The sequence below is a fragment of the Muntiacus reevesi genome, chromosome 3 (assembly GCF_963930625.1).
Source record: "Muntiacus reevesi chromosome 3, mMunRee1.1, whole genome shotgun sequence".
NCBI classification, from domain to species: Eukaryota; Metazoa; Chordata; class Mammalia; order Artiodactyla; family Cervidae; genus Muntiacus; species Muntiacus reevesi.
The window spans coordinates 23,255,667-23,268,284 of NC_089251.1; positions in this window are offsets into that span (position 1 = coordinate 23,255,667).

Genomic DNA, 12,618 nt, shown 5'->3' on the forward strand with positions numbered 1-12,618 from the left:
AGTCTTCCAAAGTATGTTCTTTGACCACAATGAAATAAACTTAGAAATCAATAGTAGGAAGAGATCTAGAAAATCCAAAATATTTCAATCCTAAATAACGCAAGTCTGAATTATTTGTGGTTCAAAGAAAAAGTCTCAAGGCAAGCCTAAAAGTATTTTCCACTAAAAAGAAATGAAAACAAAACATATTGTCCAAAATACTATTTGGAAATCTGCAGTGCTAAATGACTGTATCAGAAAACCGGAGAAATGTATCAAGGACCTAATTCTCTACCATAAGAAGTTCAAAAGAAAAGAGCAAATGAAACAAAGAAAGTAGAAGAAAGGAACATAAAAGGTAATCAATAAAAGAGAAAATATATAAACAATCAGTGAAATCAATTGCTGCCTCTTTAAGATCAATTAAACTGATAAACTTCAAGTCAGACTGAAAAAAAATAGATAAAACCAGAAAGAGCCAATTTCAGCAATGAGTGAGGTAGTGAGAAAATCATTTCAGATCTCAGTTATGAAAGGTGCAATAAATATTTCTAACTACTCTAGACAATAAATTTGACAAATTGATGAATGGACAAATTCCTAGAAAGACAAATTACCAAAGTTTCCTCAAGAAGAAATGGATAACCTGAATAACCTTATGTCTTTTAAATAAATAAAAAACTTTACCACAAAGGAAATTCCTGGCTCAGGTGGCTTTAATGATGAAATCTAGTAAACATTTAAGGAAGAAACTATTCTGATTCTATGCTGAAAAGGAAATAGTATTTCTCAACATTCTATGAGACTAGTATTATACTGATATCCAAACCAGATAAAGGTGTTACAAGTAAACTAGACCAATATTCCTCATAAGCATAAGTGTAACAATTGCTAATAAAATTTTAGCAAATTAGACTCAACAATACATAAAGAAAAATAATACATCAAGACTCAATGCTGTTTATCCCAGAAATACAAAGTTGGCTTTATATTGGAAAAACAAATAACATAATTTACCCTATTAACAGACTAAGTCCAAAATGAGACCAAGAAAACAGATATGATTACTTCTAACAGGTGAGGGGGAAAAAGCATTTGCAAAACCTAATATCTATTACTGATAAGAACTCTCAGCCAACTAGAAATAAAGGGAAACTTCTTCAATCAGATAAGTAGCATCTACAAAACTCCTAAAATTAACATTGCACAAAGACCAAATGCTTTCTTCCTAAGATGAGGTTCAAGGCAATGATGCCTTCTCTAATCATTTCTATACAACATTGCACTGGAGGTGGTAGCTACTCCATAAAGGCAAGAAAAAGAATTGAAGAGCATCTGGACCGAAAGAAGTAAAACTGTCTCCATTTATGGATGACATGATGGTCTACAAAGAAAATTCTTTTGAATACACAGAAAAGCTTATAGAACTATTAAAGAAGGTGAAAAAGTGAAAGTGAAGTCGCTCAGTCATGTCCGACTCTTTGCGACCCCATGGACCTCCTCCATCCGTGGGATTCTTCAGGCAAGAATACTGGAGTGGGTTGCCATTTCCTTCTCCAGGGGATGTTCTCAACCCAGGGATCGAACCCAGGTCTCCCGCATTGCAGGCAGTCGCAGACAGACACTTTAACCTCTGAACTATTAAAGGAGACTAGCAAAGTTGCAGGACACAAGATCAATATACAAAACTCAATTGTAAAAAAAAAAAAATCAATTGTACTTCTATAGACAGGAAATAAAGAATCAGAAACTGAAGTTGAAAAATATAATTTATAGTAGCACTGAAAATATTAACTACTTAAGGACAAATCTGACAAAGACACGCAAGACTTTTAAATTTAAAATACAAAACCTTGCTGAGAGGAAGACTTAAATGCGCCGAGAGGCACAGGTTTACGGATCCAATGACTATACTCTTAAAAGACATTTTAAGAATCTCTACTAAATCTTTCACTAAACCTCACTAAATCTCTCCAGACTCAACAAACTTCCAATAATAATCTCAGCAAGGTTTTTTCCTGTAGGAATTGACATGCAGATTCTAAAACTGGTATGAAAATAAAAAAGATTAAAACTCAGATCTGCATAGAGAAAGGGTCTCACCAAAGAAGTAATGAGTGAAGGTAAAATAAAAATGTTATTTTTTCTTATTATTGATTGACTTAACAGATAACAGGTTATTCATAATAATAATAGCAACAGTATTTGATTATATATGCTTATGTGTATATATATGGATGCTTGCTTATATATAAATGGAGTGATTTATATAAAAATCATTTATATACTTATATAAAAATTTATATACATAAATCATTTATATATAAATGATTTATATATAAGCCACATATAAATGATTTATATATAAATCATATATAAATTTATATATAATGATACAAGGACTGGAGACAACAACTAAGATTATTTGGTTATTATAAAGTATCACACTACACATGAAGTGGGCTAGTGTTATTTGAAAGTAAATTTGGATTAGTTGTAAAGGCATATTGCAATTTCTAGGGCAATGACTTAAGTAAAAAAAGAAAGTATAACTGATATCCTATACAAGAAGAGAACATGCAATCATATAAAATGCTTTTTTTAACCCCAGGAGGCAGAAAAACAATGAAAGACAAAAAAAAGAAAAAAGAAAGAAAAGGAAAAAAGAAAGGTAACAAATAGAATATAGCATTAAGTATGGTTCCAGCTGTACTGGTGTTATAGATCCAAGATTTTAATCCATCCATATCATTAATCACTTTGAATATCAATGGTCTAAATGTATCAATTAAAGACAGGTATTGTCAGAGTGAGTTAAAAAAAAGATCCAACTCTAGCTTAACTACAAGAAATTAAAACCACAGAGAGATACTACTAAACATTCGATAAAATGTCTATAGTTGAAAAGACTGATTCTACTAGGTATTGGCCAGAATGTGGGGCAACTGAAGCTGTTATTCACAGCTGATGGGAAGGTAATGTGGTACCAACATTTTAGAAAACAGTTTGGCAGTTTACTAAACAACAAGAATAGCAAGAAACCTACCTCTGTATGACCCGGTCATCCCTCTCTTAGTTCTTTAGCCAGGAGAAATGAGAGCACATGTCTGTACTTGTCAACATGAATGTTTGTAAGAGTGTTCTCTTTGATAACCAAAGAACAGAAATAACCTAAATGTTCTCAATAGGAGAATGGATGAACAATTGTGGAACAACTATATAGTGAGATACTACCCAGCAAACAAAAGTAATGAACTATTGATACAGGCAAAAGCATAGATAAATCTCAAAATAATTATGCCAAGCAAATGAAGTCAGACAAAAACATGTGCATACTAGATGAAGCCATTTGTATAAAATTCTAAAAAAGTGCCAATCACTCTATAGGACAGAAAGCAGATCAGTGGTTGCAGGTGGATGGGGTAAGGACAGAAGACAGAGATTACAAAGAGACACAAGGACTTTTTGGGGATGATGGATATATGATATTTTCATCATTTCAATTGTGGTGATCGTTTTGTAAATGCATACATAGGTCAACACGTATCAAGTTGTAGATTTTAATGTGAAGTTTACTGTTTATTAATTACACCTCAATAAAGCTGTTAAAAATGTTTAAAACCCTTAAAAAAATACAGGGTATAATTGGACTTTGCAGATCCAACATGAGAGACAGGAAATGGGAAGGCCCAGGAAATTGGTAAGAGAAGACACAGGACACATGACATGAGAGAACTGTCAATCCAGATTGGGGAAGAAGATGGAAAGCCCCAGAAAGGATGTTTCCAAGGAGCAAAAATTAAGGACAGAGCTTACGTGGTGTGTTTGAATGCACCTGTTAAAATACTAAGGAAATTCCGTTCTATTGAAGAGTTTGGAGTGAGTTAGTGATAGAAGCATAGAAAGCTGAGGAAACAAAATGAGGCCATTATTAATTCCAAAGAATTGAAAAAAGTTGTACATCATGGGAAATGTAGTGATGGTACAGAAAGTATCGATGTCCCAAACATATTTATAGTGGCATAAACATGGAAGTAAAGATTATTTATTCAGCCAGATTCATATATGGTAGTGGGAGACACGGATGGAGAGGGGTAGGAATTGCTATGTAGCTGAGTGGCTGGGGAGAGAGTGTGTGAGAGGGCTAGAATCCCAACTCCTCTGCCAAGAAGTTAAAAGACAAAAATCTAAAAGCATCAACAAAGAATATAATTTGGTGAAATGATGAAGGTGTTAACTAGCTTACTTGCAGTCACCATTTTGCAATATATACCTGGTCAAATCATCACATTTTACAACTTAAAACTTACACAATGTTATATGCCAGTTATATCTCAATAAAACTGGGAAAAAATAGTAATATTAGCATTTTTTTGTAGACAGGTGGGGGTAAATAGCAGAGACTTAAGCTGGGGAAAATAAAAATAGTTACCTCTATGGAGTAGGAATCAGGGTAGGGAAGAAGACTGAGGCAGTAGACTGCCGATTGTTATCAAAACTCAATATTCTGTCTTTTAAAGCTCTATATAAAGATCTCTCTGTGACCAAATAAAATTTAAGGCGATGTATGGAAAGAATGTTGGGAGAATATCAATAACTGTGAATACAGTGGGTTTGACTCTTTATTTTCTTCTGCTTGTTTATACTTGCCCAGAGTTTTCCCAAGTCTGTTTATTGCTATCATAAAAGAATAAAATAAGTGAGTCAATAAATGCAAGTGAACAAAAAGCCCATCCTGTTTACAATGCTCAATAAGGTAAAGAAAAAAACTTTGAAAAGAAAGTAGAAATCGAGATGGAAAATCCCAGAATCAGAGCAGCTGGCAGTGCTCCTGATTAGCAGTGCCCAGGAGCAGCCTTCCCGGGGAAATCACCACGGGATCGTTCCAGGGTGGGGGCCGGGCTTCCTGAGAGCCCGCCGCTTGCTGTGAGGGTTAGACCTCTGAGGCACCCACACACGCTTCACATCCACACAGCCTACCAGCACCACCACACACACACACACACACACACACACACACACACACACCACACACACATCCCAGCAGCACACACCCCACCACACACCACACACACACACCCCACACACCACACCACACACCACACCACACACACACACACACACACACACACACCACACACCACACCACACACCACACCACACACACACACACACACACACACACACCACACACACACACACACACACACACACACACACCACACACACACACCACACACACCACACCAGACACACACACCACACCACACACACACACCACACACACACACACACACACACACACCACACACCACCACACACACACCCCACCACACACACACACACCCCACCACACACACACACACCCCACCACACACACACACACACACCACACCACACACACCACACCACACACCACACACACACACACACACACACACACCCCACCACACACACACACACCCCACCACACACACACTCACCCCACCAGCAGCACACACCCCACCACACCACACACACACACCACACACACACACCACACACACCACACACACACACCACACACACCACACACACACACACCACACACACACACACACACACACACACACACACACACCACACACACACACACCCCACCACCAGCACACATACACACACACACACCACCAACAACACACACACACACCCCACCGGCAGCACACACCCCACCACCAGCGCGCATGCATACACACACACACACACACACACACACCACCACACACACACACACACACACAACACCAGCACACACATACCCCATCACATACAGCCTACCACAGGCACACACCACCACCAGCACACCCCCACCCCCACCACACACATCCCACTACACACACACATCCCACTACACACACATCATACACACCCCACCACACACACACATATCAACAATATGCATATACCACCAGCACACATACATGTGCACACTACCACTCACACCCCATCATACCAACACACACACATCACATCCACCACTACGCATACCCCATTACATCAACAAACACATGTACCACCACACACACACACCACCAGCACACATACATGCACATACTACCACACACACCCCATCATATCAACACACACACATCCCACCACACACACACACCCCACCACACACACATCACACATACCCCACCACGCACACACATCACATCCCCCACCACACTACCCCATTACATCAAGATACACATGTACCACCACACACTCACACCACCAGCACACACACACCACATACAACCCTCACATACAGTACTACCAGCAGCAACACGACCACCAACACACACCACCACCACCAAAAATATTACACATCACCACCAACTACACCCCACCACCACCACTGTCACACACACACACCCCATCAAAGACTCTAAAAGAATCCTGCCATCACTAACGGGCTGCCTTCCCATGCCTACAACCTAAACTCAACAACATCTCCCACTTGGAAACACCAAAGTCCAGATCTCTCTCCTGTAGAGGGGAAGTGAGAGGTTAAAGAGGGACAGCGTGAGTGAGAAGGGAAGTGAGAACTGGCTGAGTGCTATTTTAAAGAGAACTTCCTAAAGTTTCCAGGGGGAAAAACTAGAAAAATGGGTCCTTTGCACTAATGATCTCATTGAATTCCAAACAATAATTTATATCCCCTTTTTGACAGAAAAGGAATCAAAAGCTGAGAGAGGTCAAAGAATCTTTCCAAGTTCCCAAAGTCAGGGTTAGAAAGCAGATGCCTCCATTCTTCCTTGCCCCTGTCTCCCTTCCAGCCTTCCTTCATTATTTTTTTTTTTCTTCCAAAAGTATTTATATGGCACCCAGGCATGACACTACTGTCTGGGTCCTCATGGAACTTACATTCTAGTGGGAGATCTAGAATAAATAAGTGAACAGAGCACTTGCAGATACTTACTAGGGCTGTGGCACAAATAAAACACGGTGAAGCGATTATAACTGGGTGAGCGTGGGGTGGGGGTTTTAGAGTAAATGGGCGGGGAAAACCTCTGCGGAATCAAGGTTTGGGCTGAGCCCTGAATGATAAGGTGGAGAAAGTTGGAGGAGCAGAGTGTTTCAGGTACAGAGAAGAGGAAGGGCAAAGACCATAAGATGAAAGTGGAGAAAAGTCATCTAACTCCAAATAGCACGGTGAACCCCACCAGCAGGGATCTGAACACTTCTTATTGGAGTGTGGGCTCCCTGGGAAGCTGACTCTGAAAGTGAGATTAAAATTTAGGACCATTGTTGCGGAGGACTCTTGGGAACAACTTGTGTGAAAAGTGAAGGCAGTAGGACTGGTCAGAGGGAAGAACTGAACTGTGTTTCAGCCTCAAGTTACTTTGCACAAAAACTCTGACCTTAGCATAGCAGACTTGCCAGGCTTGAGGATTCAGCCATCTCTGGAGCTCCACAACCCTAAATAAGTCCCAGACCTGACACTCAGCTTCTTCTGCCTTCAGGTTGCAGGTGATCTCCTTACATGCTATCAGAAAGGTCCTCTGGCTTTCACACTTGACCTTTTTGATCCATCATCCACAGCCCCCCACATCTTTCTCAAACACATCAGTGATTCTCAGTAATAGCCTCCCTACTCCATTGTTCCACCTTTCTGTCAGACTCTCAAATATCTGAGATACTGCACCCACCAGTGTGGGCTTTCTGGGTGGCACCATTGATAAAGAATCTGCCTGCCAATGCAGGAGACATAAGAGATGAGGCTTCGATCCCTGGGTCAGGAAGATCCCCTGGAGGAGGGCATGGCAATCCACTCCAGTATTCTTGCCTGGAGAATCCCATGGACAGAAGCATCTTGTGGGCTACAGTCCATGGGGTCACAAAGAGTCAGACAAAACTGAGGTGACTTAGCATCCAAACCAGTGTATCCCTTTCCATGGATACAGTATTCCATCCAAGTTCATTATGGAACTCTTAACAAAATTCACAGCATGCCTTGGGGCAATCAGGGATTCACCACAAGTGATGGGGTCCTCTTGGCCAAGTGGCCAGTGAGTGATTGAACTCCAAAGTGTCAAGGAGAGATGGTCAGCTTCCTCAAACCAATCCTGGCAGCAGAATCTCTGAGCGGGAGACGTGGGTACGGTAAATACATTGGGTACAGCTTTCTGAAGAGAGAGCCCCCGAGGGGCAGTGAAGGAAGTACAATTAGCCAGAAGGAGCTGAACTCTAATATCTTTGTAACAAACCTCAGCCAGTTTCACAGGGTGATCTGGAACGAGGGTGGCTCTTCAGACTTGTCCCAGGTTGAAGAAGGGACCTGGTGGGTTTGTACCTCTATATCAACAAATCAGATTGAGCTGCCTCGTGGGATGGGGGCCATAACTTTGCAAGTAGCAATGGCCTTCAGCCAAGGGTCATGTCCAGGAGGGACTCAGCTGGGAGCTATCAGTAGGCAACATTGTCAGTAGCTGGGAGCATGAGGGCTTGGGTCCCCAAGGGGGTTCTGGGGAGTATGTGGGGACAGCCACCCCAGGCCACTTTGGACACTTCTAATGCAAAGAACAATTAGCTTCCTTCCCTGAGGTCTCCGTGCAATCAACATCTGGAGGCTGAGAGCCTGAGGCCCCTTACAAGTAGCAAAAGAATTTGGACAGGATGCATTTAATCTTGAGCTAATGGTACAATGCTCCGCCAAGATAAACTTCTCAACCTCAACATATTTTATTTTGAAAAAAATGTTATTGTCAGGTACAAGGGAAATTCCTCCTCACTCAGGCTGCCAGGCTAAATGACATCATCACTGGCCGGGGCCTCTTGTGTGGTGTGTTATCTTTTCTTCATCTGAGCAGATCTCTCTCCTGCACAGACCCACCTCCCAAAAAGCTGGCCACAGTTTCTAAAGTAATTCTAGCCTCTGACAGCTGCAGGAAAGAAAGAAATGTGACTTGAAAACAGACATTTTTGGATGTCACGTTTCTAACCACCACGATCTGCTGGATTTCTTCCCACCCCCGGCTCTGGGTGGAATTCAAAACGGAACTGAAGGGAGTACTAGGAGTTTATTTTTCATTCCTTACATTTCTATTGAGTACCTACAAAGTGGCCCATGGGGTGGTAATTATGAATGGTAATGACCGCCCTTCACCGCCTATTTGGGGCCAGGCCCTGTGCAGACATTACATTCTTGTTACATCTGCAGCAGGTAGAAGCATGCTAAAATTACCCCAGTTGTCTAGAAGGGGAGACGGAGGCTCAGCTAGGTTAAGCTACCCTATCAAGATGGTGGTAGAACCAAGCCAGGGAGAAGGGCCTTCAATTTTCATGTTCAAGGGTTTTCCATCTATCATGGAGTCTAACGAAGTGAAGAAGCTTGACACACACCTGTTGAAGAAATAACTGAGTCACTAGACGATCCATGGGGTGCAGGCGAGGCAGCCATTCTCTGCCGGCCTGTGCCTGCTTCGACAATCTGTCCTGTCTACACTGTGACACCTGGATTGGCTTCTTAGGAAGGTCCTGCACCCTCCAAGAACTCTAGAACATTCTAGAACTGCCACAGCAGCCCAGACCCTGGCAGAACCTCTACTGGCAGGACAGGCCGTCCGGGCCCAGGAAAGGGCTGCCTCTTGGCCCTGAGCCCTCTGCTCTCCGTTGCAGGAAAGCTGTGCTCAGCTGGTGTGTTTCCCATCTTCTCAGAACTGGCTCTGAGTTCTTCCAGCCCTGTCCTCAGGGGATTTCCTTTAGGATTGGGATGATGCCAAGGATAGGATAGGATGGGGCAGAAGGGAGGGTCCCAGAGCCACCTGCATTGCAGGATTTTGAGACAAACAAAGAAGTGCAGGGAAAAAACACCATCTTTGTTTTGGGCACAGTTTGATGTCAAATCCTAGATGTATTCACTTAGTCCTCAAAGCTTTTTCAGAGACATTTTTCCTGCTAGTAAAGTTGGCAGGACTGGATTCACCAGTCCCATTTTAGATAAAAGAAGTCAGATAAAAGACGTTAGAAAAGCTACCTGACTTGCTTAGAATCACCCTCAAGCACCAAGGTGAAGGTCTCCTTCAAGCCCATTGCTCTTTCTGTCCCCCACCTCTGTGGCCTCTCAGCCAGAAATCTGAGAGAGAGGGATAGCGTATTCGAGTAGATGGAAGATAGGCTTTGGAGGCAGAAGAGCTGGGTTTGAATCGTAGTCACTAGCTCAGTGACCTTGGGGGAGGTGCTTGGCTCCTTCTGGCCTCAGTGTTACCCTCTGTAAAATGGGCTGAGTATGCCTTGCATCAAATAGATTGTTCTGAGGATTAAAGGATATTGCAGCAATAGAGAAGTTGGCCCTTGCTGTTGAAATAAATCTTATGTCTTTCTTCTCCTTCTCAAAGATGTACAATTATTCCTGCATCATTGTGTAACTATTGTATGTTTATATTTGCCCATCTTAGTCAAAGAATATTTTGAGGCAGCTAATACAGCAATGAGCCTAAAGTAGAATTCTGGCCCCTTTAATCCTTGTTCTTCAGGTGTCATTGGAGGTGGGTATGTCATCTCCAAGGTGCAGGAAACAGAAGTACAAATCCTTGCTTTAACAGGCACCAACCCAGGCTGAGGACCAAGGTGCACCTGGCCTGCAGGAGCTCTGCTTTCCTCTCCAGGACCCGTTCTCACCTTTTCCCTCCAACTTTTCCTTGACAATGCAGTCCTATCTCTGAGCATTTTCAACGCTCTTCCTTCTGTCAGGAACATTCTCCATCCGGCTGACTCACCTGGTCACTTCATTCATTCATTTTTCCATCCATTCTGGGCTGGCTGAGTGCTCACTACACCGAAACAGTGTGCTGTGGCATTCCAGCAGGGGGACAGTCAAGAAATAAGCACTCATGAACAGAACTGCTGTTACCAATGAGTTCTCAGAACAGGAGAGCGGGGCAGAGATCAGGAGCGGCCAGGTACGGTGTCAGACAGGACACTCTGGAAACACGTGTTCAGAGGAGGGTGCGGGGGGGGTCGAAACAGACGAGAGTAGGAGGCATCAGGGTGGAACAAACTTGAGTGCAAAACCCTCAGTGGGAATAAACTTGATGTGTGTGAAGAGAGAAGGGGATAGGGGTCCACACACCCCCACTCCTTGCGGGGTCTAGAATGCCTGCTGCCAGTGGTGGTGGATTTGATTGCCTTTCTGAACGTCCTCAAGTTCTGACCTTCTAGGAATCAAAGATCTTGGCTCCCGTGGCGAGCTGGACAGAGAGAGGAGGTGTGAGGGCACAGATGCTGCGGTCAGCCCAGAGGAGATTGCTCCCTGGTGCAGAGCTAGGTGGACACACGGCGGGACTCAGAGTGAGATCAGGCCAACCCATCACGGCCAGCCTGGCTGAGATGGAGGGACGTCCAATTGGACCCTCTGAGAGACCCTGTGGACTGCAGATCACACTCGTCCTCTCTCCCAGCGCACAGTTCCTTCTGTCTTAGATTCCAGAGGCCGCGATCATGGTACCACAAACAGCGTGACTTCAAACAACAGAAACATATTCTCTGCTGGTTCTGGAGTCTGGAACTCTGAAATCTTGCAGTGACAAGGCCACACTCCCTCCGAAGGCGGTGGGGCGAAGACGTCCTGTCTCTTCGAGCTTCTGGTGCTTCCTTGGCAATTTCGAGGATTCCTTGGCAATTTCGAGAATTCCTTGGTCTGCAGCCCCATGGTTCCAACCTTTGCCTTTGAGGTCACGTGCCATTCTCATGTGACTCTGCCTTCACCTGGCTTCTTTCTTCTAGGAACTCTGGTCTTTTTGGCTGCGGGGGCCCCTCTACTCCAGCATGACCTCATTTTAACTCTGGTGACGTCAGCAACAGCCCTGCCTCCAGGTGAGGTCACACTCTGCCGGTTTGAGCACCCACACACCCTTTTTATTGCAGGAGGTGGGGCACAATTCAGCCTATAACACCTCTCCCGCCTCCCTAACAAAGGGCCTTTCAGCCTCTGATTGGCACTCCAGCGCTCCTGCTGGAAATTCCCTCTCCTGCCTCCCTCCCACAAATATTTATCAAGGGATTCATAGAGTCCAGGAACACCGCCAAGTCCTGGTGCCCAGCAGTAAACAAAACAGCCAGTGGGAAGGCTGACACGGCATCGGGTCCCAGGTTTCCCCCGGGGCCACACAGAACACCCAGCCCACCCCAAAGGGGGCTCTTCAGATACCTGAGGACGGCACTGTGCTTCCTCAAGCCTCCCTCGAATTGATCACCTTTGTTTTCTTTACTTATTCCTCAAACAGGGTGACTAGATAAATATTTTGTGGACCAAACCAGAACAGTTTTGGGAGTGAGTGGTTGCTATTAATAACGACTGCACAGAGAAGACAGGCTAAACTCTGAGTCTCCCAGGCTGATCTCTCTGTGGAGTTACCTCATGGGGCACAGATTTCCAGGCCCTTTGTTCTGCTCTTTTCTGAGTACTTTGTAATCTGTCTCCTTTTAAATCACTGCTCCCAGAATTAACCACTGTGAGTGTTTGGCTCAGTGAAAAAAGTCAAATAGGACAGGGGCTAGTTTCAATAAATGTGCCAAACAGCTTAACAGAGGTGAGAGGGTGGTATCATGGGACCCCCTAGGAAGCAACAGCGGATTCTTTCTCAGAAGGCTGGAGATGGCTGCAGAGAGGAACTG